Source organism: Gorilla gorilla, chromosome 3 (genome assembly GCF_029281585.2).
Source record: "Gorilla gorilla gorilla isolate KB3781 chromosome 3, NHGRI_mGorGor1-v2.1_pri, whole genome shotgun sequence".
Classification (NCBI taxonomy): Eukaryota; Metazoa; Chordata; class Mammalia; order Primates; family Hominidae; genus Gorilla; species Gorilla gorilla.
Window position 1 is genome coordinate 11,360,199 of NC_073227.2, and position 23,636 is coordinate 11,383,834.

The 23,636-nt window shown below is 61.6% G+C and overlaps 1 protein-coding gene across 2 annotated transcripts in view; it reads left to right on the plus strand.

The window, feature by feature from the left end:
- The first annotated feature begins 4,945 nt into the window (after positions 1–4,945).
- The window catches only part of SH3BP2 (SH3 domain binding protein 2), a 40,496-nt gene continuing 21,805 nt past the window's right edge, over positions 4,946–23,636 (plus strand). The window contains exons 1-2 of one of the 2 annotated variants that reach the window (XM_019025177.4): positions 4,950–5,052; positions 21,361–21,411. The gene's annotated coding sequence lies outside the window, so the exon portion shown is untranslated. Of the gene's footprint in view, positions 5,053–21,360; positions 21,412–23,636 lie in introns of both variants that reach the window. The other variant, XM_019025178.4, reaches the window with a different exon arrangement.

Below are 23,636 nucleotides of genomic sequence, written 5' to 3' on the forward strand. Positions count from 1 at the left end.
AGCCACTGGAAGAGCCCTGCCCTCAAGGTGCTCCAGCCTAGGGGGTGGGATGGGGTGGTGAGGAAGGCTAGTTCTGGGCAGTGTGGTGGGATGTAGGTGCACATCTGGGCATGACTGTGGGGGTCTGGGGAGGTCCCCTGGGGTAATGCTACTGAGCTGGCTTTCCCGGGATGACGCTGGAGGGCAGTGGAGGCAGAGGGGAGGCCAGTGTGCAGGGAACTCTGGCGTGGGGTCTGGCTGAGACCTGAGCGGGCCTCCATGCCTCCACCCCTCGACCAGCACACACGTCCTACCATCCCACCCAACCTCCACTGCTCCCCCTCCAGCCCCAGGCTGCTCCTTTCCCCTTCATTCGGTAAAGGAGAAAACATTCCCCATCCCACCCAGGGCAAGGCGTGAGGCAGCCAGGCCTGGCCTGGGATGCAGAGATGGCCCAGAGCCTGGGAGGGGCCACTCCTGTCCAGCCTGCCCTCCCTGCCAGAGTGCCTGCCACCAGCCCAGCCTCCTGGGAGAGATGCCAGCCCCCAGCCCTGTCCTCAGAGCCAGACTGATGCCTGCATGTGAGGCCCAGCCTGCCTCCTCAAACTCCTCTTCCCATGAGCCACATCCTCCCCCACACCCCCTCTGCCCCTCCCTCCAGTGCTGGGCTGTGTGGCCAGGGGACTGGACTGTGTGGCAGGATGACTCCAAACAGCCTCCCCCAGGGAGTGGGGATTGGGGGAGGTAGGGTGGGAACCTGTCCCCTCCTATCCCCAAGGAAGCAGGTGGGCAGCCTGTGGCCTTGGCCCTACTCAGGAATTGCCTCTCCTAGCGAGGCGGCCTGGTGAGGTGGTATACTGTATCACTGTGGGGCCACTCCTGGGGACAGGGACAGGTGGGAGGGCAGGGTCCATGCTTCCAAGGTCCTCTGGACACGGGACCCAGTTGGCAGCTCCAAAACCTGGCTAGGATGGGCGCAGTGGCTCATGCCAGTAATCCCAGCACTTTGGGAGCTGAGGTGGGTGGATCGTTTGAGCCCAGTAGTTCGAGACCAGTCTGGGCAACATGGTGAGACCCTATCTCTACAAAAAAATAAAAAATAAAAATAAATAAAAATTAGTTGGGTGTGGTGGCACATGCCTATAGTCCCAGCTGAGGTGGGAGGCTCACCTGAGCCCAGGAGGTTGAGGCTGCAGTGCCACTGCACTCCAGCCTGGGCAACAGAGTGAGACCCTATCTCAAAACAAAAAAACAAAAACAAAACCTACCTAGCCCCTTCCTTGGGGCTGCCCCTTGAGGCCTTTGTCTGTTCATTCACCAATCATGCACTGGGAGTCTATTTTGTAACTCAGGTGCCCTGGAAGCAGAGCCCAGACCAAGGGAAGCGAGGGGTCCAGGCACACCCGCCAAGGGTGATCTAGGGGCAGGAATGGCAAGTGCAAAGGCCCTGAGGTGGGAATGTGTCTGCGGTGCTGGAGGAGACAGGAGGCCAGTGTGGCCAACGCTGAGTGGGGCTATGGAGAGAGAACTCAGGGAGCAGGCAGGTGGCACAGGCTCGGTCTGGGCCCTGCCCATGCAAGGACAGAAGGCATTTGCCTTGGGGGAGGTGGGATCTACAGAAACTTCTGAGTGAAGAAGTGACATGACCTGACTCACACTGTGACTGCACCCCTCTGGTGTGATGATGGACACTGCCAGGCAAGGGCAGGAGAGGGAGGATGAGGCAGGCAGGGGCTGAGAAAGGCAGGATTCCAGGTGTGCTTTGCCAACAGAACCTTCAGGGCGGACGGGATGTGGGGCGAGCAGAGAGGCATCAGTGCGGACGACTCCAGGGTTGCTGGCCCAGGGAAGGAAAAAGAGACTTGGCAGGCGCATGAAGCCCCCTGCTGGGACGCCTGTGACACGTAGACCAGCGGCAGATCTTGCCCTCGCCATCCTAACCGCCAGCCTCACCCTCAGCAGGTCCTGCCCTACCCCCCAGACAGCAGCTGCCTCTGCCTCTTCTGGGTCCTGCCAAATCAGTGGCATGGCTGATGGCACACGGGGGATGGGTGTGGTGGGGGACCGGCCCCCTTCTCTTTGGCCTTGTTCTGTGGGTGTGATTGGGGCATCACCATGGGCTTCCACCCCGGATGTGCCCTGTGGAGGTCTGCTCCCCAGCTCCCTGCCGGCCAGGGGTCCTCGCCTTACCTCTGCTCACCTGCCCTGCATACCCTCCCAGCAGGCGAGGTCATCCTCCTCACCCATCCCTGCTCTGTCAGCCTCAGCGGAACCCCTGGGTGCCCAGAGGCTCTGGCCACAGCCTCCAGCAGCTTCTTGCTTGGAGGGGCTGCTGGGAGCTGCCCAGAGGCCCCAACTAGGAGTTCCTTCCTCCCATGCCCTGGGGTTGGACTGGTAAGGGAGAAGGGGAGGAATATGAGGTGTCAAATTCTCCCCAAGGTGGAGGCTGCACCCTGTTCCCCCTGTTTGGCTGAGGTGCCCTGCACAGAGGTGATTTGCATTTCTGGGTCATCATTCTCTAGGCGCCTGGTCCGTCCACACTGTCTGCAGTGACCCTGCTCCGTCAACTCTGAGCTTGGCATCTGAGGCCAGCCCTGCACACCCTGCCCTGTAGTCAGGCCTTGGCGGGGCAGCACCGACGTTTGGCTTTGCTCCACTCCCCTCCCAGTCTCTGCCCCTTTCCCCAGCTGGTCCCCTGGGAACCAGACACTTGCTGTGACCCAATGGCATCTGCTCATTTGTCCATTTGCTTCTCTCATGAGCCACAAGGGTAGGGACTTCCTTGTATCATCTTGGGTCCCCGGGGTCTGGTGTGGGGCCAGGCATTTATTTAGCTGAACTGGACATCAGGGACATCAAGATGTACAGCCCCAAGGTCATGAGTGTTTTGTCAGAAGCCTTAGACCAGTCTGGCCCAGCCTGGAGCTCCCTCCGCATGTGGCCTCTTACAGGAGTGACGCGGCCCCATGCGGTGCTCACAGTGGCAGCTGCTAACAGTGGGGCTAACAGTGGGGCTAACAGTGGGGCTGAGCCCAGCCACTTCCACAATGGCTGTAGTTCCTATCTCTTCCTCCCTGCTAGGAAAATGTGAAATAGCCCAGGGTGGGGGGTGGGCAGAAGAGTTGCAGGCTACCCAAGGCTGGGATGAGCAGAGTTGAGACCTGGGGAGCCAGGCCCAGGACACTTACAGGTGGGGATGTGAGCAGGCACCCCAGAGAGTGAGCACCCCAGCCAGCCAGCACCCATCTACTCCCTCACTGGGGTATAAGTTCAGCCCCGAGAGCTAGGCTGTAGGTGGGCAGACTCACAGCCCCAGCGCCGGTGTGAGGGGTGGCCCTGGGCCAGGTAGGGTGAGTATCTGCCTGCTGTCATGCCCCATCCACTTCTCCTGCCGCCTCCCCAGGAGAGGACCCCCTCCATTTCACAGATGGGGAAAAGGGGCCCTGTTGTCTGAAGACTCTCCCATATCCTCCTCTGCCTCTGCCATCCCCTGCTTTGTCCCTTCCCTTCCAGAGGCCCTGCCTTGGTCCTGGTCACTTCCTGGTAGGCACTGGCTCTTCCTCTATGCCTGGGCTCAGGGCCTGGCCACCTAGTTTTCTGGCTCCTCCCACTTACTCCCCTCCCCAGTTACCCTCTCTGATCCCAAGTGTGTCTCTCCAGCAGGGAGGAGGGCTATTGCAGCCAGGGATCCCCTTTCTGAGGCTTGCGACCCATTATTGGGCAGCTCTGGGACAGGTGGACGGTGACTTGGCCCACACTTGGTCCAGCTGCAACCCTGAGAACCCGCTTGGTTTGGCTGTGTCTCCTGGAGGCCCTCAGGTATTTCAACCTGTAGGACCCAAACCCAGTCCTTCACCTGCTGCAGGGCCAGCCCTGGGCACCCCTGCCCCTGCCTGATTTGGAGCAGCCAATTCAGCCCCTGTCATTGGACTCTGGCCTCTTGTGCTCAGCACAGAGGGTCAGACCTTGGCCGCCTGCCTGGACAGGGCCAGGTCACCACCACCCACCCCCAGCTCCCTTGGGTTCCCAGCAAGATCCTGTCCTTCCTCTACTCACAGCTTCCTGGGCTCTGGGACCTGGGGTCCAGTCCCCACTCCTCATGGGGAGGAGTCCCCCCACGCCCCAAGCAGTTGACCCCCGCACTGGGTGGGGGTCTGCTCGCCCTCAAGCTCTGCAGGCCCAGCTTGGTCTCCCCAGCCTCTTCACTTTCTCCACGGCTCCCTCCACCTACCTGGCCCTGAGAGCTCCCCAGGGAAGCCATTTCCTCCCAGGAAGCCCCCTCCTCTTCTCGCCCCTGCCCTTAAACCAAGGAATCTGGGCCTACTATTAGGGAGAGGGTGATGGTGGAGGAAAGGGAGCCTCAGAGGAGGCCAAGTGTAAAGCACCCGGTCTCCTGTGCCTCCCAGCCCCCAAGACGACCTCTGGGCCACCGGAGTCCAGACCTGGTCCAAGGGGCGAGGTCCCCCTGGGAAGTGCCTGAAAAGTACCCTGGAGGCCATTTGGAAACAAAGACAAGGTTCCCTGGTGCCCAGCAAGCCCTCCCCCGCCTCACCTGCTCCTGTCTTGGCCAGGGCCTAAGTCGCACTCACGGGGCAGGGGTGGGGCCGCCCAGGATCAGGACCACGGGGCTGGGGGGGTGGACAGCGCCCTTTCCACCTGGGTCGCTGGGCACTGGGGTGTCACTGGGAGGGACACGCAGGAGGAACAGACACGCTACCTCACTCACGGGCGAGAACTAAGCACCTACTATGGACCCGGCGTCTAAGCCCGCGACAACGCCAGTCTTCGCCCCCCAGGGGCCTCGTCCCGGGGCCGCGGGGGCCACGTGTAGTTCCCCGCCCACCCTGAGGTACCGGCCCCGCCCCACGCCCAGCTCGGACCTCCAGGATTGCGAGACCCGCCGGGGAGGGGAGGGGCGGGGCCGGCCCGGGGCGGGGCCAAGAGGAGGGCGGACTGGGCGGGCGCGGGCGGGACGGAGCTGCGGGCGGCGGGCCCCGCGGGCGGGAGGGCTTGGCGGCCGAGTCAAGCCGCCGCCTCGACCCAGGACCCGCGGGCCAGGAGAGCGCTCGGCGGGTAAGCCTCGGCGGCGGGTCTCGGCGGGTCTCGGGGGTCTCGCGGGTGGGCGGTCTCGGCGTCTGGAAGGGGCTCGGCGGGCCTTGGCGGTCTGGGGGCTCTCGGCGGGTCTCGGGGGTCTCGGGGGAGTCTTGGGGTCCCGACAGGTCTCGGCGGGTCTCGGGGGTCTCGGGGGAGTCTCCGGGGAGTCTCAGGGGTCCCGGCAGGTCTTGGCAGGTCTCGGGGGTCTCGGGGGAGTCTCCGGGGAGTCTCGGGGTCCCGGCAGGTCTTGGCAGGTCTCGGGGGAGTCTCAGGGTCCCGGCAGGTATGGGCGGGTCTCGGGGGTCTCGGGTGCGCAGCAGCCTCCCCCGGGCCCCGGGGCCTCCGTGTCCTTGCCAAAGGACGCACGGGGCCTGGGCACGGCGGGCAGTGCCCGAGGGAGCGCGGCTTCGGGGCGGGGGCCGGGTGTCCCTTGCCGGGGGCTCAGGGGTGGGAGGCGGTACGACGCGTCTGTTTCGCACCCGTCGCGCCCCTCTGGCCCCGCCGCGGGGCCCCTTTACGCGACCCTCCCCACAAGACTCAAAGGCTGCGGCGGGCACTCGCTCTCCGCCCTTCCCGGAATCCAAACTTCCCTCTGCAGCGGCCGCGCTTCACGGAGGGCGAGAAAAGCCGCCCACTGGCGCTGATTCACACTGAAGTGTGAGTGACTGATAGCCGGGCGTCTGAGACTCTCATGGGCAACAGGGAATCTCAGGGGTGGCAGAGGGACTGGAGGAGTTAGGGGGCGGGGACAGCCCCTTCCACCTGTGCGCCGGCCTCCCTGCAGCCCAGCACTTTCCCGCTGCTCTGGGCCTCGGCTCCCTGGGGGCATTGAGGGCCTGAGCCCTGCTGTGGGGAGCCTTCTGCTGGTGCTCCGTTCCGTGAGCACCTCCTATCCCCTCTCTGTGCCTCAGTTTGCTCATCTGTTGACACTGGGGACAGCTGTGCCTCCTGGTCTAGTGGCCACACTTAAGTCCTTCGAATTGGCTGTGGCCAGGGGCGGGTACTCCGTGTGGGCTGCTGGGGTGGACAGCCTGCCTGGATGACATGTGTGTGGCCTTGCAGGTGACATGGGCCGGTGATGAAATGTGTAGAATTCTTTCCACAACCGCCTGAAGGCAGGGCCCACGGCCTCCTCCTTACCGAAGCAAGCCTCTGGGTTCAGGTCAGCCCTGCACCAACTCCATGAGCCTGGACAAGCCTCTGCCCTCACTGGCTCAGGCCCTGTGGGACCAGAGGAGGGGCTGGGCTCCACCCGCTCCTGGTTCTTCCCACTCTGTCCACTGTCTCCTTTACGTAGACACCGTCAAAGGGCCCTTTTGGAGCCCAACCTCAGGGCCCCACTCCCGGCACTCCACTCCTGGCAGGACAGGAGGCCTGGGACGAGGGCTGCAAGGGAGTGAGGATTCTGTCTATACCCTCTCCCTGCCACCCGCCAGGCTCCCATTGCCTGGCTCTGTGCCCTGCGTTAGGCACACCCTGGAGGGGGCAGGCAGAAGGAAGACAGATAGGCAGCCGTGTCCAGGAACTGACAGCCAGGGCCATCTGGTGAGAGGGGTGCTGACAGGGGACCTGGCCTTTTGGGGAGTCCCCAGGCCTCCAGGATCATGGGGGAGCCCACCAAGGAGGCTGGCCTGAAGAGGCAGACAGAGGGAGGACAGGCTCTGGGCCTGCCTTGGCCCTTTCTGCCCACATGGACAGAGGAAGCAGGGTGCTGAGTCAGCTGGAGCTCCCCACCCCCCAGGGATGCACGCACACAAGCAGGCCCACAGACGGGAAGTCCAGGGGCCCAGAGAGACGAGATGGCCAGCCTTGGTTCCTGAGGGGCAGGGAGGAAGGGCGCAAACTCAGCCAGGATCTTGGGTGTGAACTCAGATGCCACCAGTTTCCAGCTGTGTGATCATGGCCAGGAGGCTTTCCCCTGCCACGCCTCCGTTTTCTCATCCATGACCTGAGGGCTGTGAAGCACTTTGTACCTGGTGGGTGGCTATGAGTGTCCGTAGGGGGGATGGTGGTGGTGGTGACATGTGCTTGGTATTCAGTGACAGTGGGTCGCTGAGGGTGCTCTCCCTGGTCCTCAGGGCCGCTGTATGTCCTGTCTTGGGTGGGGGCAGGGCCTGGCCTGGAGAGGCCTGGGTAAAGGCCAAGGCTCCCAGGTTCCTGCCCACATTGGACTAAGGCCTGAGTCCATCAGGAGTGGCCAGTGTTGGGCAGCCCCTGGGTCTTCCTGCGTTCTGTCCTCAAAAGCTCCCTTGTGGGGACACCCGAGGTCAGTGACTATGTGTGGCAGGCTCTGCCCTCCTCACTCTCTGGCCTCTCTTGACCTCATGATCTGCCCACCTCCCAAAGTGCTGGGATTACAGGCGTGAGCCCCCACGCCTGGCCGAGTATATAGTTCTTTAATAACCGGGTGGCTTGGCCATCACTGTGCAGCCTGGGTGGGTGAGGACAAGGGCAGGCTGGCAGGGAAAAGACGGGGAATTTGCCACAGGGTGAGAGCTGTCCTACCCCAGACGCAGTGGAGCGGCTCCCACCCCTCGGGCCAATGAATACAGGATGTGCCGTCAGGAGGAGGGATCTGAGCCGGGCGGGCAGCCATGCAGGTACAGACAGACTAAGCCAAAGGCAGGCGGTAGGGAGGGTGGGAGACCAGTTTGACGGGAGTGGCCTTTGCATGCCAGGTGTGGTGAGGGTATGGAGGGGCCTGGGAGGCAAGGAGAAGGGGCCGTGCAGACCCTGGAATCCTTCCTCCAGGATAGGCGGCTCCTCCCCAGAAGGCCTCTGCATTCTTCTGGTGGCCCTGTCTGGACACCGAGGGGCTGGAGACAGTCCCACGTGTGGGCTGCCTAAGTCCCAGAGGGGGTGGTAGGGAGCATTTCAGGCTCACTGGCTGGCCCCCTTCCCTGGGGTACTGGAGCCCTCCTCACCACCCCTTGGCCTGTGCACGGGAGGGCAGACGGGATGGTGCCAAGAGCAAGGGACTGCCCCTCAGCCACGGGCCAGGAGACCTGAGCCTTGTAGGCGAATTGCACTTCCTGACCCTCAGTTTCCTGTCCTGCAAAACGGGATGACAGAAGTCCCTGGCTCTGGACCACGCTGCTGGATTTGGGTTCCGTGCCGGGCCCCTGACTACACTCATCCTTCGAGGGTGATGTGAGAGAAGCACGCGCCCAGGTTCGGGGCAGGTGGAGACCTGGGTCAGACAGGAGTTCGAGGTGGTGCAGGCTCCCAGGAGGGGAGAAAGGTGCCCTCCCCCAACCTTCTCTCTTCTCCCCAGGCTCTGTAACTTCCAAGGCCATGAGAGTGGTCAGGCCCTGCTTGGTTTCCCGGCCCCCGATCACAGATCATGCTGGAACTGCTGGCCCCAACACCCTGAGGTGACTGGCCCTTTCTTCATGGATTCCAGTTACATCTGGTCCATCTTTGTCAGCTGGCCTCTGGGAAGAATGTGGGCTCAGCCACCTGGAGCAGTTGCCTGGGGAGATCAGAGGAGCCCCGAGGGGTTGGCAGAGCACCCTCATGGTATCCATACCCCCATCCCTGTAGCTGAGCTGATTCCAAGAAGTGCCCTCTGCTTCCTTGTGAATCAGATGTTTACTGCGCTCCTGCTGAGCCTGCTCCAGGCAGCTGGGTGGGGCATAGGGTGCCTGTCTGCTCAAGCCTGCAGAGGGAGGCCAGGTCCCCACCCCAGGGTCAGCCAGGCTGGCAGTCAACAGCCTCAAGAAGGCAGTGTGCGTGCCATGGCACACGGGGCTGAGGCAGCGAGGCAGGGGCCAAGGGAGGCGGCACAGAGCTTCTCTCAGGCACCAGAGGGGAGCTGAGTTCTGGGCTCAGAGCAGGCTTCGTCTGAGGGCTTCAGCGTCCTCCTTGTGAAATGGGGTGAAAGTAGGTCTAACTCATGGGAGTCCAGATCCCCAGGCCTGAGCTAGGGCCTCCCTGCCCTTGACCCTGTGTGAATGGGCAGCTCCATTTGGGGGAGTTCCTTCAGCCTCAATCCAGGGGTGTTGTAATCTAGTGATGCTCTTCTGTGGCATTTGAGGGCCCCGGGTCCCCATGCCCTACAGCCCTGTCCGCTGTCCTGAGCTAGGCATAGGGGTGGGCCCTTGCTGCTGGCTGCCCCTGGACAAGGTGGGAAGGGATCAGGGGTCATTCTGGGAGCCTGGAATGCTGGGCGGTCCTTGGCTTTGTCTCAGCCTTGGGAGTCTGGGGCAGTGGTGCGCCTTTACCCCCACGCTGGTGTCTGCCTCTGGGGCAGTGGTGGACCTCCTTCAGAAGGCTGCTGCCCAGCCCCGGGTCCCACTTATGCAACACTGGGTGCCTGTGTACTGGGCCCTGGGCTAGGCATGCACTGCAAGAGCAGACAGGCCACAGGTCAGAGGGCAGGACCACTGGCAGGTGCCCATGGGTAGCAGCTCACCTGCCTGGCCCACCTTGCCACTCTCTCCCTTAGAAGCAATTTCAGCTGAAGTGTCTGTCCTGCTTGGTGCTCAGGGTACCCTCCCTGGCCACCCCCAACTCCACCCTGAGCTGGGTGCCTTCCTGAGCCCCCAGCCTGGTCTATGGCCACCATGCATGTTGACCCATCCATGGTGACCTGTCCGCCTGCCCCTCCTGCTTGGGAACTCAGGAAGGTCAGGGTCGCGTCTGAGAGCCCATGCCCTGGTGGTGCCCACGTGGGCCTGTCCCAGAGGAAGGGTGAGGGGAGTGCCGGCTCTCCCAGCCTTCCACTCCTGGGCAGGGAAGTGGTGCGGGCAACAGGCGGGCTGTGCCAAGCTCTTTGAAGGTGGCTTGTCACTCCCCCCACCTGTGTTTAACTATCTACTGAGCATCAGAGCCTAATGTGCCAGTCAGCCTGGCAGCTGCCGCCCAGTTGGTGGAGCTTCCAATCAGATAATATCAGACTGTTGTGCTTTGGTCCCCCACGAAACTCTTCAGGTTTCCATCAGAGCCTCCTCCCTTCCCCCTGCGGGCTGCGCTGTGACAGCCACCGCTGCCTGCCACCCGGCAGCAGGGACCCAGCTGCTTCTGGGCCTGGTCTCAGTGGCCCTGGCAGCGGTAGATAGGGAGGACCAAAGCCTGGTGAGGAAGAGCCGCCGAGCTGAGTCGGTGTCCCCTGTCCTCTCCCTGAACGAAAGTGCTTTCTTTCTCTGTAGCTGCTCTTCCTAAACGTGTGTTGGCGCGAGATTGGAGTTAGCCTGGCCTCCCTGTGCCACCAGGGCTTTGGGTCCCAAAGAGCTGGCACCTGAGGCAAGTCCAAGCAAAAGGCCGGATTTCTCACCATTAGGAGGGCAATGGGGAAAGATCCAGAAAAGCTGGCCTGGGAGCCATGAGTGGCAGGTGGGGGGACACAGCCCTGCATGGAGACCAGGCTCAGAGCCAGAGGAGGCAGGCCAGGAAACTCAGCACTCATCTCCTCTCTCGGAAACGCCCCTCCCTGACCCCAGCTGCTTCCTCTCCTCCTACTCGAGGCCAGAAAGGGAAGCCCCTTTCCAGCGGGGCGAGTGGCTGGCGCTGCCCCAGGCGGTCCGCTGATGGCTGGGCAGATAGTGCTGGGGCCTGGCCTGGCAGGCAGATCCGTGGTCAGCAGAGTGAGTTTGACCAGGGCAGAGGGGAAGATGACGGGGCTGCATCCCCCGAGCCGGGGGAAGTGACTTCCCGTTGCCGTCACCTCTTGTGGCCTCAGGCGTTCCCGGGCTGAGACCTCTAGGAACACAGGTGCTGGGTGGCTCAGGTGGTTCCACCAGGCCAGGCCGTGTGACCTGGGCATCCTCCGCCTTCTCCGGGCAGGGCAGGGACAGGAAGTGCAGCCTCATGGGATGCGTGAGGGTGAGGGGGTGCCCACCAAGCTGCTGGGGCGGGGTGTGTGGGAGTGGCCCCCCAGGAGCTGCATGCAGCACGGGGCCTCGGAAACTCCAAAGCCGGCGTCAGGTCATCGAGGCCTCCGGGCTGATTAGGACTAATGGCGCTCAGGGGTGCAGCCTCGGCCTCCACCCGCCACCCGTACCCGCCCTGCCTCAGGACTTCGTTCCTGCTGTACCCCTGCTGGCTGCCTGTCCCCACGGGTGGCTCCTTCCTCCCCACCGGAGGAGCTGCTCCCAGGCGGGACCCTGGGGGTGGAATCTCTGAAATGCCTTCCCCTCGGGACCCTCACCGCGACTGGACTTCGCTCAGCTTCAGACCCTGGGCTGCAGCTGCCTAATGAGGTGGGATGGGGCCCTGGGTGTGTAAAGTGGAGGGAGGGGCAGTGGCCACCTCTGAGCCCTGAGCCATCCTGGGGTCCTGGGTGCTGGCTTCAGGAAGGTTTGCTACTTGGGGCAGGGGCTCTCTGAGATCAACCTTCCCATTTTCTTGAGGGTATGACCAGGAGAGTGATGTTTTGTGGTCGGGGTGGCTGTGCCTGCCTCTGGGAAAGGAAGTTGCTGGGGAAGGAAGAAGATTGAGAAAGGACCCCCAACCCCCACCTCGGCAGAGGATCTAGCGGGCCTTGCCCCATGCCAGGGTTCCTGCCGGCTGGCATCAAGGGGACAGCTGTTCAGGGCTGGGGTCCTGAGAAGCAGGGGGGACCCACTTGGCACCCAGGCCCCCTCGAAGACCTACCCAGAGCCGCCCTTGCGGCAGGCAGGGTCCTGGCCCTTCCAGTACGAAGCTGGGGAAAGGCAGCACCAAAGATGCCAGGGGCGCCTCACGGATCCCCCCGGGGGGGCCTCCTTGAGGGGGAGCAGGAGGAGGGGCCGGGCTGAGGGCTTGGGCTGTGTGAAAGACACCCTGGTTTTGAAAAGGGAGAGGGGCTAGAGAGGTGGGGCCTGAGGGCCTGGTGGGGTTTCCAGCAGGGGCTGGCTTATGTTTTCAAGCTTACTCTGGGGTCTGGAGACCACTGCCGAACATACGCCCTCCAAGCAGTGGCCACAAGAAGACCATGAGGAGCTCGGGCGGGGTCTGGGGAAAGGGTGGGGGCTGCCACAGACAGAAGTGGGTTCGTCGAGGCTGCAGAAGGCTGGGTGGGAGTGGAGGAGGCGACGTGACCAGGATGGGGTCAGTGACCCCTGCACGGGGGCTACAGGGGATGAAAGGGGAGGGAGAAGCAGACTGGTGAGATTGGGGTGGCATTGGCCCTGGTGGTACTGACTGTCCCCGGCTCAGTCTCCTTCCTCCTTGGCTGGTTTTTCTGGCAGACAGTGGCATGGTCCAGAGCTGCCTCCCTGGGGAGGGAAAGGGCATCCCCAAGTCACTCCTGAGGCTGTGTCCCCAGAGTGTCCACCGGGCTGTGCCACCTCCCTGTCTGGTGCAGCCTGCCCTTGCCTGAGCTGCCCGAGCCTGCCCCGTGGCTGCTTCCCAGCCAGGAGGAGGCCCTAGGGGCAGACACCGGCGGGCTTGCTTACAGGCCCTGCTGACTCCAGAATCCCCCCTGCCTCCAGAGTCTTACTGCCACCCGAGCATTACATGGAGGTGCTTGTCCTGTGACCGCCCCCCCCCGGGCTGATGACGGGCCAGGTGGCACTTCACCTGGGGGCTCTGGGGAGGCTGTCTCGGGCTCCCGTGCCAGGGGTGGGTGCAGGGAGGCTGGGCAGACAGGAGAGCTCAGGCCTCGGCTCCCACGGATCTGGGGCTGTGGTGGTTGGGGGCCCTGACTACAGCCATTCACCCCTCTGAGGAAGGACCTGGCCTGGAGTGCCATCCCCAGGGAGCAGTAAGGGCATTGGGGGTGTCTTGGGGTGACCCAGCCGGGGGCAGAAGGCCAGGCAGGAGTTTGCAGGTGGGGAACGGCTCGAGGAACTCGTGGAACAGCCTGAGAGGTGTCCGGCGAGGTAGAGCATGGGTGGCCTTGAGCCCTGAGGCTGAGCATAGCTGTCTTTGAGAGCCACCTCCGCTGAGGCTGCAGCAGAAAGGCCGTGACAGGCTGGCTCCGAGGGAGGAAGGAGCTGGGCTGTGGGCGGCCTGGCCTTGGGAAGGGGGCTGGACCGTTGCATGGTTGGGGGCGGAGAGGAGGAGACCCTGATCCAGACTCCGCCCCTGCCTGTCTTGACCGCGGAGGACCGGGGGCCCAGACTGCAGGGGTGCAGAGAGCCTGCGGGAGAGGCTGGGGGCTGGGCTGCTTTCCCGGCAGGCCGGGCCCACCGCCAGACCCTTGTCCTCACTGGGCCTCTGAACAGTGGAGCATTGTGAGGGGCCTGGGAACGTTCAGGTCACCCAGGCCCCCTCTGGGCCACGCTGAGGGTGAGGACAGGAGCCAGCAGGCATGAGTCATCCTGTCCCCTGCCCAGGCCCCGAGGCTCTGGGGTTCCCAGGCTGAGGAGGAACACACAGCTCTCGGTTCCCCAACCCGGGGTCTGGCCCACTCCTTCTTCCTTGTTTTTGCCCCTCTGTCAGCACCTCTTCCTGTGGCCTCCCTCTGGCTCCTGGGCCTGCCTGCATCTCCCTTCCCCTGTCCGGCCAGAGACCCCGGCCTAGGAGTGGCTGTGGCCTGCTCTCCCACCCCGATGCCTGTCGCAGCCCCAGCAGAGGGGCTGGCCTGTCGCCTTGAGCCCACCTGTGCTGGCCTGTGACTGGCCCCAGGAGGAAGCCAGCGCAAGGACAAGACCCAGCCTAGACAGGAAACCTCCTGAGGCCAACCTAAAATTTACTAAGGAATAAAAAATGACAAGAAGCAGAAGGCAAGGGAATAAAATAATAAACCCAGAGAGTAAAAACGAACAACATCCGAGAAAAAAACCCATGTTTGAAAACAGTTTAAAAATATTACCCAGGCGTGGTGGCTCATGCCTGTAATCCCAGCACTTTGGGAGGCCAAGGCGGGTGGATTACTTGAGGTCAGGAGTTCAAGACCAGCCTGACCACCATGGTGAAACCCTGGCTCTACTAAAAATACAAAAATAAGCCAGGCGTGTTGGCGCATGCTTGTAATCCCAGCTACTCGGGAGGCTGAGACGTGAGAATTGCTTGAAACTGGGAGGCAGAGGTTGGAGTGAGCAAAGATTGTGCCACTGCACTCCAGCCTGGGTGACAGACCTGATCTCAAAAAAAAAGGGGCCGGGTGCAGTGGCTCACAGTGGTAATCCCAGCAGTTTGGGAGGCCGAGGCGGGCAGATCACCTGAGGTCAGGAGTTCAAGACCAGCCTGGCCAACATAGTGAAACCCTGTCTCTACTAAAAATACAAATTAGCTGGGTGTAGTGGTATGACCTGTAATCCCAGCTGTAGGAGGCTGAGGCAGGAGAAGTGCTTGAACCAAGGAGACAGAGGTTGCAATGAGCCAAGATCGTGCCACTGCATTCTAGCCTGGGCACCAAAGTGAGACTCTGTCTCAAAAAAAAAAAAATGTGTGTGTGTGTGTGTGTGTATGTATATATGTGTGTGTATATATATGTGTGTATATATATATGTATGTGTGTGTATATATATGTATGTGTATATATGTGTATATATATGTATATATGTATATGTATATATATGTTTGTATATATATACATGTATATATGTGTATATATATGTATATGTGTGTGTATATATGTATGTATGTATGTATGTGTGTATATATGTATGTATGTATGCATGTGTATATATATGTATGCATGTATGTGTGTATATATATGTATGTTATGTATGTGTGTGTGTGTGTGTATATATATATATGTATGTATGTGTATATATATACACACACACATAATGTTAGGGAAAAAGGATCACAGCGAATGCATTAAGGCAGCAGAAAGACCTAACCCTCAAGTGCTGAAATGAGTGGACAGAGGGAAGGGACCCTGTTGTGCTGACTCAGCCTTGGTGGGTCCCAGCCTGTGGAACCCGCTGACAGATGGTGACAGGGTTCCTGGGTAAGCGAGGGGCCCAAGGACCCTCAGTGGTGCACAGAGGAGCCGTGATGGGGGCCACACCTGGGCCCCAGCGTCCTTTGCCCTGACCCAGGAGCTTGTCCAGATAAAACGCCGTAAAGTGCCTGGGCTGAGCCCGAGGTATGTGCAGGAGCTTCATGGTTTTGTGCAGTCCAAGGGAGGCCACCAAGGCCGCCATGGTACAAAAAGTAGCACAGTGATGAGTAAAAGGGACAGGTGATGCAGGACTCTCAGGCCACTTACTGCTATACGGTCCCAAGGCCTACCCTGTAGGGCTTACACAGCTGCCTACACAGGGTGCCCATTGTGGTGGCTCCTGACCTCTCCCGTTGGCTCTGGGCGGGAGCAATGGGGCTGGGTTTCTCTGACTGGCGCCCCTACTGCATCCCACCCCAGCAGGAGCCCCAGGGCCTCGGCATCTCCACTCTGTTCCCTTGTTACCTCACCCTGGTGCTGGGATCTGGGATAAGCAGGGTGCTCCCCACTTCCAGGGCCTAGGGACCCAGTGCTGGGCCAAGTGCCTATGGCAGAGTGCTTGGGAACTGTCTGGTTTGGTCCTCAGAGTCCTGTTGCTAATAAGCGCAGAGGGGGAGGACAGAGCAAGGCTCAGGGAGTGAAGTGACTTGCCCCTAGTCTCCAGCTTAAGGGACCAAGGCTGGGACTGGAGCCCAGGCGTGAATGGTGCCCAGGAGTTGATCCCAGGGAAGGTCTGAGATGCTGTCTGCCTCACCTGGGCATGTGGCCTGGACTGGCGGTTCTAACTAGGACCCACCTCTGTCTCTCATGTCAGAATGTAGGTGCCTTCTCTTACCTGCAACCCCAGGGCCTTTGCACAAGCTGTGCTCTGTCTGACTCTATGTAATCCCATGCTTGGCTAACTCATGTGAAAGATTGCTCCCAGGACGCTGGCGGATGTGTCAACGTGTCTGGGTGGAACAGATGTCACAAGGATGTGAGTCAGAGGTGGCTGCCTCCCCAACAGATTGGGAGCCCAGACAGAGGGTGACAGTAGCTTGGATCCCAGGTGCAGGGTGTGGCGTTTGCCTGTAGGCGCAGTGCCTGAGTGCCTCCCCTGTGACCAATACCACGAGACTTCAGGCCGAGTGGAGTGACACTGTGCAAGAGAGACAGGGTCCGGCTGACCAGCCTCACCATGACTCCAGCCGAGCCCAATGAATAGGTGGGCTACGTTCCACCATTCTCTGGCATCGGTTTCCTGCTCTCGGTTTCCTCAGCTGCCTGGTGGGTTCCACTGCAACTCTCTGTGGGTCTCCTTCTGTCCCGGCACCGCCTGCTCCTGTTCCTCATCCGAGTCTCTGCGGATGCGTGGACCCCGCCCTCTGTGCAGCCTCAGCACTAAGTCCTGGGTCCAGCAGCTCCGGGACTGCCCCAGTTACTCCTGGGGAAACTGAGGACTGGAGCTCTGCTTCTTTGCCAGAGTTTTCTCTAGGGTGAGCACCAGACCACTCTTTCTTCAAGGGAACCAGCAGCATTGAGCGGGACCCAAAAGGGGGCTGTGGCCTGGGAGAGCTTCCCAACCAGCCTCCCCAGGGGCTCTTGGGATCAGTTTAAAACAGAAGCAGCTCCTAACTCCTCAAGGGTGGGCTAGAGCCCCTGCTTCCCCAGGCCTTCCTGTCCTGCTGAGCTGGGCCCTGCAGTAGCTTCCTCCCTGTATCCCACATGGCGTGGCCCACCCTGTGTCCCCTGGCCTCCTACCCAGAGCCCTGCCCCCTCCACAGAGGCTAGGGCCCACCCCCACTGTCCTTGAGGTTGGTGGGCTTCCTTCTGAGAGTGGGCCTGGGGTTTCTCCTCTCCTTCTTACCCACCCCAGAGCCAGGATCAGCAGGAAATGCCTGGTAGCGGCCCTGCCAGGGCCATAAGGCTTTCAGGGCACCCTCAGGTTGTGTTGTAGGGGTGGGCCAGGTGGCCCCAGGCTCTGGGTGACACTAGCCATGCTGGCTGGGTAGCCAAGCGTTGCAGCTCACTCAGCCTCGAGGTCCTAATCGGGAGAACAAAACGAGCAGTTGGCGACGGAGCGGGCCCAGAGCTGGCGCACTCAGAACACAGTGGACATTTCCTTGGGGGCTCCCCGCCCCTCCCTTGGTCCAGCAGCCCAGCCCTCCTATCACAAGCGGTGACTGTGGGCAGGGAAGCACCCCCAACCTTCACACCCACTGTGCCCGTGGCCCAGGCGTCCCACGCATCCCAGGAGGGTCTGGTTGGCGGGAGCCCTCTGCTTCTGCTTCCTCTAGATGAGGAAGGTGCCCGGCAGATTTCCCACCTAAGCACACCCCCTGGGTCCGGAGGGTCAGCAGCCAGGCTGGTGTGGGCATGGGGTGTCCCGGCCACAGCTGATCTGCTCAGTGACTGCTGCTGCCCTTGCCTATCGATGAGGATGCTGGGGCTGGGAGGTCACCCTGGAGGCCCAGGCTGCGCTTGGTGGGTGCAGAGCCCCTGGAGTGCCCCCCTCCTGCAGCCAGGGGTCCCCCGAGATGGAAGAAGTGGGGTGCCTGGGGCTGGCTAGATGGTGTAATTCAGCACATGAGCCCGTGAGCTAGGCCCCACGGAGAGTAGGGGTTCCAGCCAGCTGGGGTGTGGAGGAGGTCTATTCATGGTGCAGGAGGCACCTGGTGCCAGTGTCACACTGGGCACTGTTCAGGCACCAAGGACATGGGGGACGGACATGCAGAGATCTCTCCCCACAGAACTGGTGTCAGGGGAGGGGCAGATAGCCAACAGACATGCTGAAAATGCCACAGCATCGGGGGGTGCCGGGTGGGGGCCGCCTCTCTGAGGAGTGGGGGCCCTGCCGTGGACTGAGCCTGTGTGGGAGAAGGCCCAGGGCCTGCGGATTGGGGTCCAGCCCAGGGGAGTGTGGTCTAGATGAGGGGCCAAGGGGCAAGAGCGAGCCAGAGGAGGTGGAGAGGGTGGCGTTCCAGGTGGAGGGCACTGCTGCTGCCAAGGTGCAGAGGGAAGGGGTGTGGCACTGGGAATGTGGCTCTGTCTGTGCCAAGGGCCGCGGGGAGACGCATGTTCTGGAGGCCAGGCCCGCAGGCAGGAAGGAAAAGCACGGCCGGACGCTGAGCTGGGCGGTTCCCCCTTCCCTTGACACCAGAGCAAGCCCAGCAGCCAGCTGCCCCACCCCCACTGCTCAAGTGAGGAAACTGAGGCTCAGAGTGGGCCACAGGCCAGGAGGAGGGGATTGAGCCAGGCTTGTTCCCACCAAAGCCCGCACGCTGACCACGGCTCTATTCTGCCTGCCAAGGTCACATGCATAGAGCGGCCCTCTCTGGTGGGAGCCACTGGGTGGGGCAGGACTGCCGCCCCTCTCGGGACCCTGCGGGGCTGGGGCATAGGGTGCCCAGGCTGGCTGCAGTGGGGGACAGTGAAACCCTTCAGGCCAGGAGAGGCGAGGCAGGGTGGGGAGGAGGTGGGCCCCAGCCTTGGGTGGGAGCCAGGAACTTGGGGTGGTGGACCCGGCCCACCCCACACATCAGGACTCTGGAGAATTTTTTCTCAAGTGATTAAAAGGTGGAAACTCGTCAGTGTTTGTGAAGAACTGAAGTGTGAATCCTGAGCTGCCTCTGCTGCTTGTGGTTTGAGACTGGAGAGTGGCTCCAGGCGAGCAGCAGTGCCAGCCGTGGCTTCCCCCAGACCCACCTCGCCTCGCCTCACCTCACTGTCTCCAGCCCCACCTCACCCTCACCACCCTCGGCCTGGAAGCCCGCCCTGGCCTCCTCCCTCCAGCCAGTGTACGGCCCCTGCCTGGCCAGGCCAGAGCTCCGCCTAGGGCAACCCTCTCCCAGGTGTGGAGGCCCCCGGGCAGTCCCGACTCCCATGCCCATCTCAAGAACCTTTCCTGGGGACAGAGACACCAGGCCTGAGAGGAAGGCCCAGTGGGGCATCCGGAGATATGAGAACATTGCAGCTTCCCTCTGAGGACAGAGCTTGAGGGCCAAGCATCCACCGACAGCTTGGCCTTGCCCTCTGAAGCCCAGGTGCCATGCAGGCAGCCGTGCCTACAGGGCCCTTGTCTGCGCTTTTCTTAATTCCCTTTGTCCCTTGCACACAGCAGTGGCCTGACCGTCTCTGCCTCCACCCTGCACTGCTCTGTGAAGCCCCTGGGGCCTCTGAGCCCCGAACACACTGCGTCTTCTGGGAACACTGCTGTCTCCAGTGCACCAGCCTTTCTCTGTTTTGCAGCGAGCAGCCTCACGTGCGTGCCCAGGGCTGGCCAGCGGCTTGTCTCACTGGGCAGAGGTCCAGGGGTGTGGAAGGGCCTCAGCTGCGGCCGTGCTGCACTCCAGTTCTTTGAAAACCTCTCTCATTGAGAGTCCAATTAGCGCTAAGTCACAATTTTTTCACTCTGAGCTCTGAAGGATGTACTGGTTACAACCTCGCTGGGGTCTGGCCTCATGTATGGACATGACAGTGAACTCATCTGTTTGTCTGTCTGTCCTTCTCTTGGGTCCTGCCATGGGCCTGGTGCCCATCTGGGCCTTGGAGATTCAGTGGGACTTGGACCCGTGGGGAGTGCCAGGGACACATGGGGTAATGCTGGTGGCAGAACTGTGCCATTGACTTGGAGATTTCAGAGAAGAGGGCAAGGTTCTACATGGTTCCATCCTCAAAGGATGAGGGAGCGTTTGGTTTCCATGTGGAGGTGACTGCAGGTACCAGGATGGGGCAAGTGCATGACAGGTCCAGTGTCGGGGGCCCAGGGCAGGAAGGGAAAGCAGGCGCCGCACCCCATCCACTTGGACAGGGAACCAACCTCGCTGCTGCGCCGTGGTGAATGTGGCCTGAGACAAGGAAGGGCAGGCCAAAGGGGTGAACACGAGGCCAGGAGGTGGGGTGTGGGTCAGGCATGGCGGGTGTGGGTCAGGCATGGCAGGTGAGGCTGGTGGTCCCTGTGTGCAGGAGGGTGGGAGGTGGAGAGCCCAGCCTTCAGGAGGCTGTGGGCACCTGCGGAGGCAAGCTCAGCAGTGCCCGCCCAGGTTGGTCACAGCCTTGTGGAGCCTGTCTCTCCCTGACAGGCACGCCCACACTCGGGGTCAGACTAAGTGGAGCCTGCAGTTCATCCTGGGGAAGGACTCAGGTGAGTCCCCGTGTGGATTCATTTCCTGGGGCTGCCCTAAGAAAGTTCCACACACGAGGGGCCTGAAAACAACAGAAATTTACTCTGTCATGATTCTGGAGGCCAGAAGTCCAAAGCTGAGGGGTCTACAGGGCTGTGTTGCCCCGGTGGCTCTGGGGAAGCCCCTTCCTCCCCTCCCAGCTTCTGCTGGTGGCCGGCGATCCTCGGTGCCCTTGGTGTGTGGCCACATCCCTCCAGCCTCTTTTCCATCCTTACATGGTCCTTTCCAGGCATCTTCTCCTACTCCATCTCTTACAGGACAGTTGCCTTGGATTTAGGGCCCACCTGGTCAATCCAGGATGTGCTGCTTAACTTAGTTACATCGAAGATCTTTTTTCCAAATAAGGTCGTGTTCACAGGTTCTGGGGATTAGGATGTGGACAAAGCTTTTGGGGGCCACCTTTCAGCCCACTACAACATGTGGCCCCAGGCAGGGTCCTTCTTTCTAGGGTGCCCTCTCCCTCTATCCCAGTTGGGTAGTGCCCAGTCCGAGTTCCCGGGAATCCTCCCAGTCCTGCATCATGGGACAGCAATCAGAATGGGGCATAGAGGGAAGGGGCTTCTGGCTGGGGAGAGCCTGGGAGGGTCCCAGGGATGGCTGTGGAGTGGACCCAGGCCCCATGGGAGGGGCTGATGCAAAACATCTTATTTTGAGATCTTGAGATTTTCCCTGGGGGTGCCCACCTTCCCCCAGGCTCTGTGCCCACCCACCCTCCTAGGGCTCAGTGCCCACCTTCCCCCAGGCTCCGTGCCCTCCCTCCCTCCCCGGGCTCAGTACCCACCTTCCCCCAGGCTCAGTGCCCTCCCTCCCTCCTAGGGCTCAGTGTCCACCTTCTCCCAGGCTTAGTGCCCTCCCTCCCTCCCTGGGCTCATTACCCACCTTCCCCCAGGTTCAGTGCCCTCCCTCCCTCCTCTGGGCTCAGTGTCCACCTTCCCACAGGCTCAATGCCCTCCCTCTCTCCCCTGGACTCTGAGCTCTGCAGACCCTCCTTGGCATGTTCAGCATCTGAGCCTCTCCTGAAGGTGGCAAGCAGGTACCAGGCTGGGTACAGGGTCCCTGGGTGCCAGTCCCCATGCCACTGATCCCTAGCTTCCTCTCTGAACCCCAGAGATGCAGATGGCAACAGGACTGTCCTCTTGGGCTGTGAGCCTTGAGATGAGGCAGGTGCCGTGAGGCAGGAGGTGCCAGGGCAGGGTCAGCTCCGTGGTGGCTGCAGACACCACCCACTGTGCTGGGTGTTTGCCTTACTCCTGAGCAGGCTGAAGGCTCCTAGAACCCAGTGAAAGCTCCCTCCCTCTTCTTTTTCAGGCTGACCCTTGGCCCTCTGCCTGCCCTGCTGGCTGGCTCCCACTCATCCTGGTAAGTGCCCTGTGTCTGGCATGGTGGGAAGTCCCCAAGCCTGGCAGTTTGAGGCACCAGCTCAGGGGCAGGGGAGCAGCTGCAACTTGGGAAGGATGGAGAGGGACACCAGGGCTGCCCACTGAGGCAGCCCCGGCCATGCCCCGCTGTACACACCCCCTGCTTGGATGCAGGCGTGGGGTCATCTCCATGGTTACTGGCACAGGGTAAAGGTCAAGGAGTAGCCATGGCTGAGGAGGGGAGAATGGCCTGTGTTTAGGAATATGAACGGCAGTGTCGTGTGCCGCAGGGATGAAGAGGAGTTGAGAGAACAACTGGAGAAGCTAAGGCCCAGAGAGGAGGGGTCTGCAGAGGTCACCCAGCAGCCCAGGACTCCCAGCTCCAGCTTCCCTCTGGGAAGATAGGGTTGGGGAAGGGGCTGGTGTGGATTTGTCCCCCACCCCCAGGGTCCCCTCACCTGGCCTGCTCCTCTCCTCTGGGCTGGACTCCCCCTGTAGCATCACAGCATTGGACCAGGGCTGGGGGGGGGAAATGGGCCTGGGCCAGCAGGGTCAGGTGGGTCTTCTGCATGCTTCTGCCTCTGCCGAGTTTATGAGTGTGGGGCTTTTGGCGGAGCAAGGGCAGGGGCGAGCCTGGCTCCTGCTTCCAGCTTAGGCCTTGTCCGCTCTTGAATTTGCCTGTCCAGTAAGGGGTGGCATGTTCCTGAGAGCGCCGGCTGCCTCTAGGTTCTTATCCTCATGGGTTGTCATCTCTGAAGCTGTGCATTGGCCACCTCATTGCCTGTGGATTCCTCCCAACCCTGGGGTGTGCTCACCCCAAGTCCCTTCCTCCCGTGGTTCCCTCACCCCATCTCCTTCCAGCAAACTTCCTTCTCCATCAAAGCTGGGCCCCTCCTCTGGGAGGCGTTCCCCAGTCCAGCACCCACAGGGCCTGGCCCCTCCTCTGGACCCTGCAGCCCCAACTGTCAGAACTGCCTGCCTCATGGTCCAGGCTGGGCCGTGGTCCAGGGGTTCCTCACCTGCTGTTTGATCTCAACCCTCCTGCAAGGAGGAAGGAGAATGGGAAGAGGCCCCACTCTGTCCGTGCCCTCCTCGCTGCCCTCTGTCTGTCTGCCTGCCTGCTGTGGCCAGCCTTCTGCTGAAGGTGTGGTCTGCCCTTGGCCACCTGAGGGGACTGAGGCTGGCACAGGCTGGGGACGCCAGGGTGTCTGTGCCCATGCTAAGGAGGCCCCAGACCTAAAAGCCCAAGCTCCTCACCCTCTAGGAGACAGTGGGGTGTCTGCAGCCCAAACGGGCCCCGAGGGGGGCCTTGGCAGCAGGGCTGGGGCTGCAGACACAGCTGGGGAGACGGAGCTCCTTAGCCTGGGAGCTGCCTTTTTTGAGTGACCCGACACCTAGGCTATGGGACAGCTTGGGACCTGCACAGCCGGTTACGGGGCTGGGGTCCAGGGTTTGTTGGGAGGCTGAATTCGGGGGGCCGTGCCCTAGGAAGCCTGGCGGGCAAGATGAGACCCCTGCAGCTTTGTGGCCTGTGCTCTGTGGCCTCTGTCACCCTCAAATCCTGCTGTGAGGGTGGCCCCAGGCCCCAGAAAGCCCCTTTCTCCAGCTGCCTCTGCCCAGGGGTCCTGTCCTCCCTGGGCAAGTTCTGGGAGGAGAGGGAGGGCGCTCAGCACCCAGTGGCTAGAATCCCCATTCCCTGCTTCTGGGCTCTGGGCCTGGGCAGGGTACTGGGCTTGGTGGGGGCAGAGCAGCCCTGGGAGGGGCAGAATTCTGAGCAGGCCCTGGGGCAGGGGCCGGTGAGTACGGGAGTGTGCTTTGCCACTCAGCCATAATGTGCTTTCTAGCAAACCAGATGTTAGCAGAGCTGGTGTGGTTGCGGGCACATGAAAAGGCTGGGGATAGAGTAGGAATTGAGAAATGCCAGAGCCCAGACCTAGTCCCTCAGTCCCTTGGTGTCAAAGGGCACAGAGATGGCCACCTTGAAATTCATAGAACCGGGTGCAAGACATAACAGCCCTCTGTGTGGCCTCAGATGGCAGAGCAGGGTGGCAGCAGCTGCTCTGGCAGGAAGAGCATGCTGGTAAGGTGACACCATCCCTGTGTGTGTTGTAAATGCTGCTCTGTGCTGGGCCTGACACCCAGGGTGCAGGTTGTTTCATGGTTTGCTAGGGAGAAGCCGAGTATTCAGAGGTGGCCCTGCGGGGAGGCAGCAGGGAGCTTCCTCCC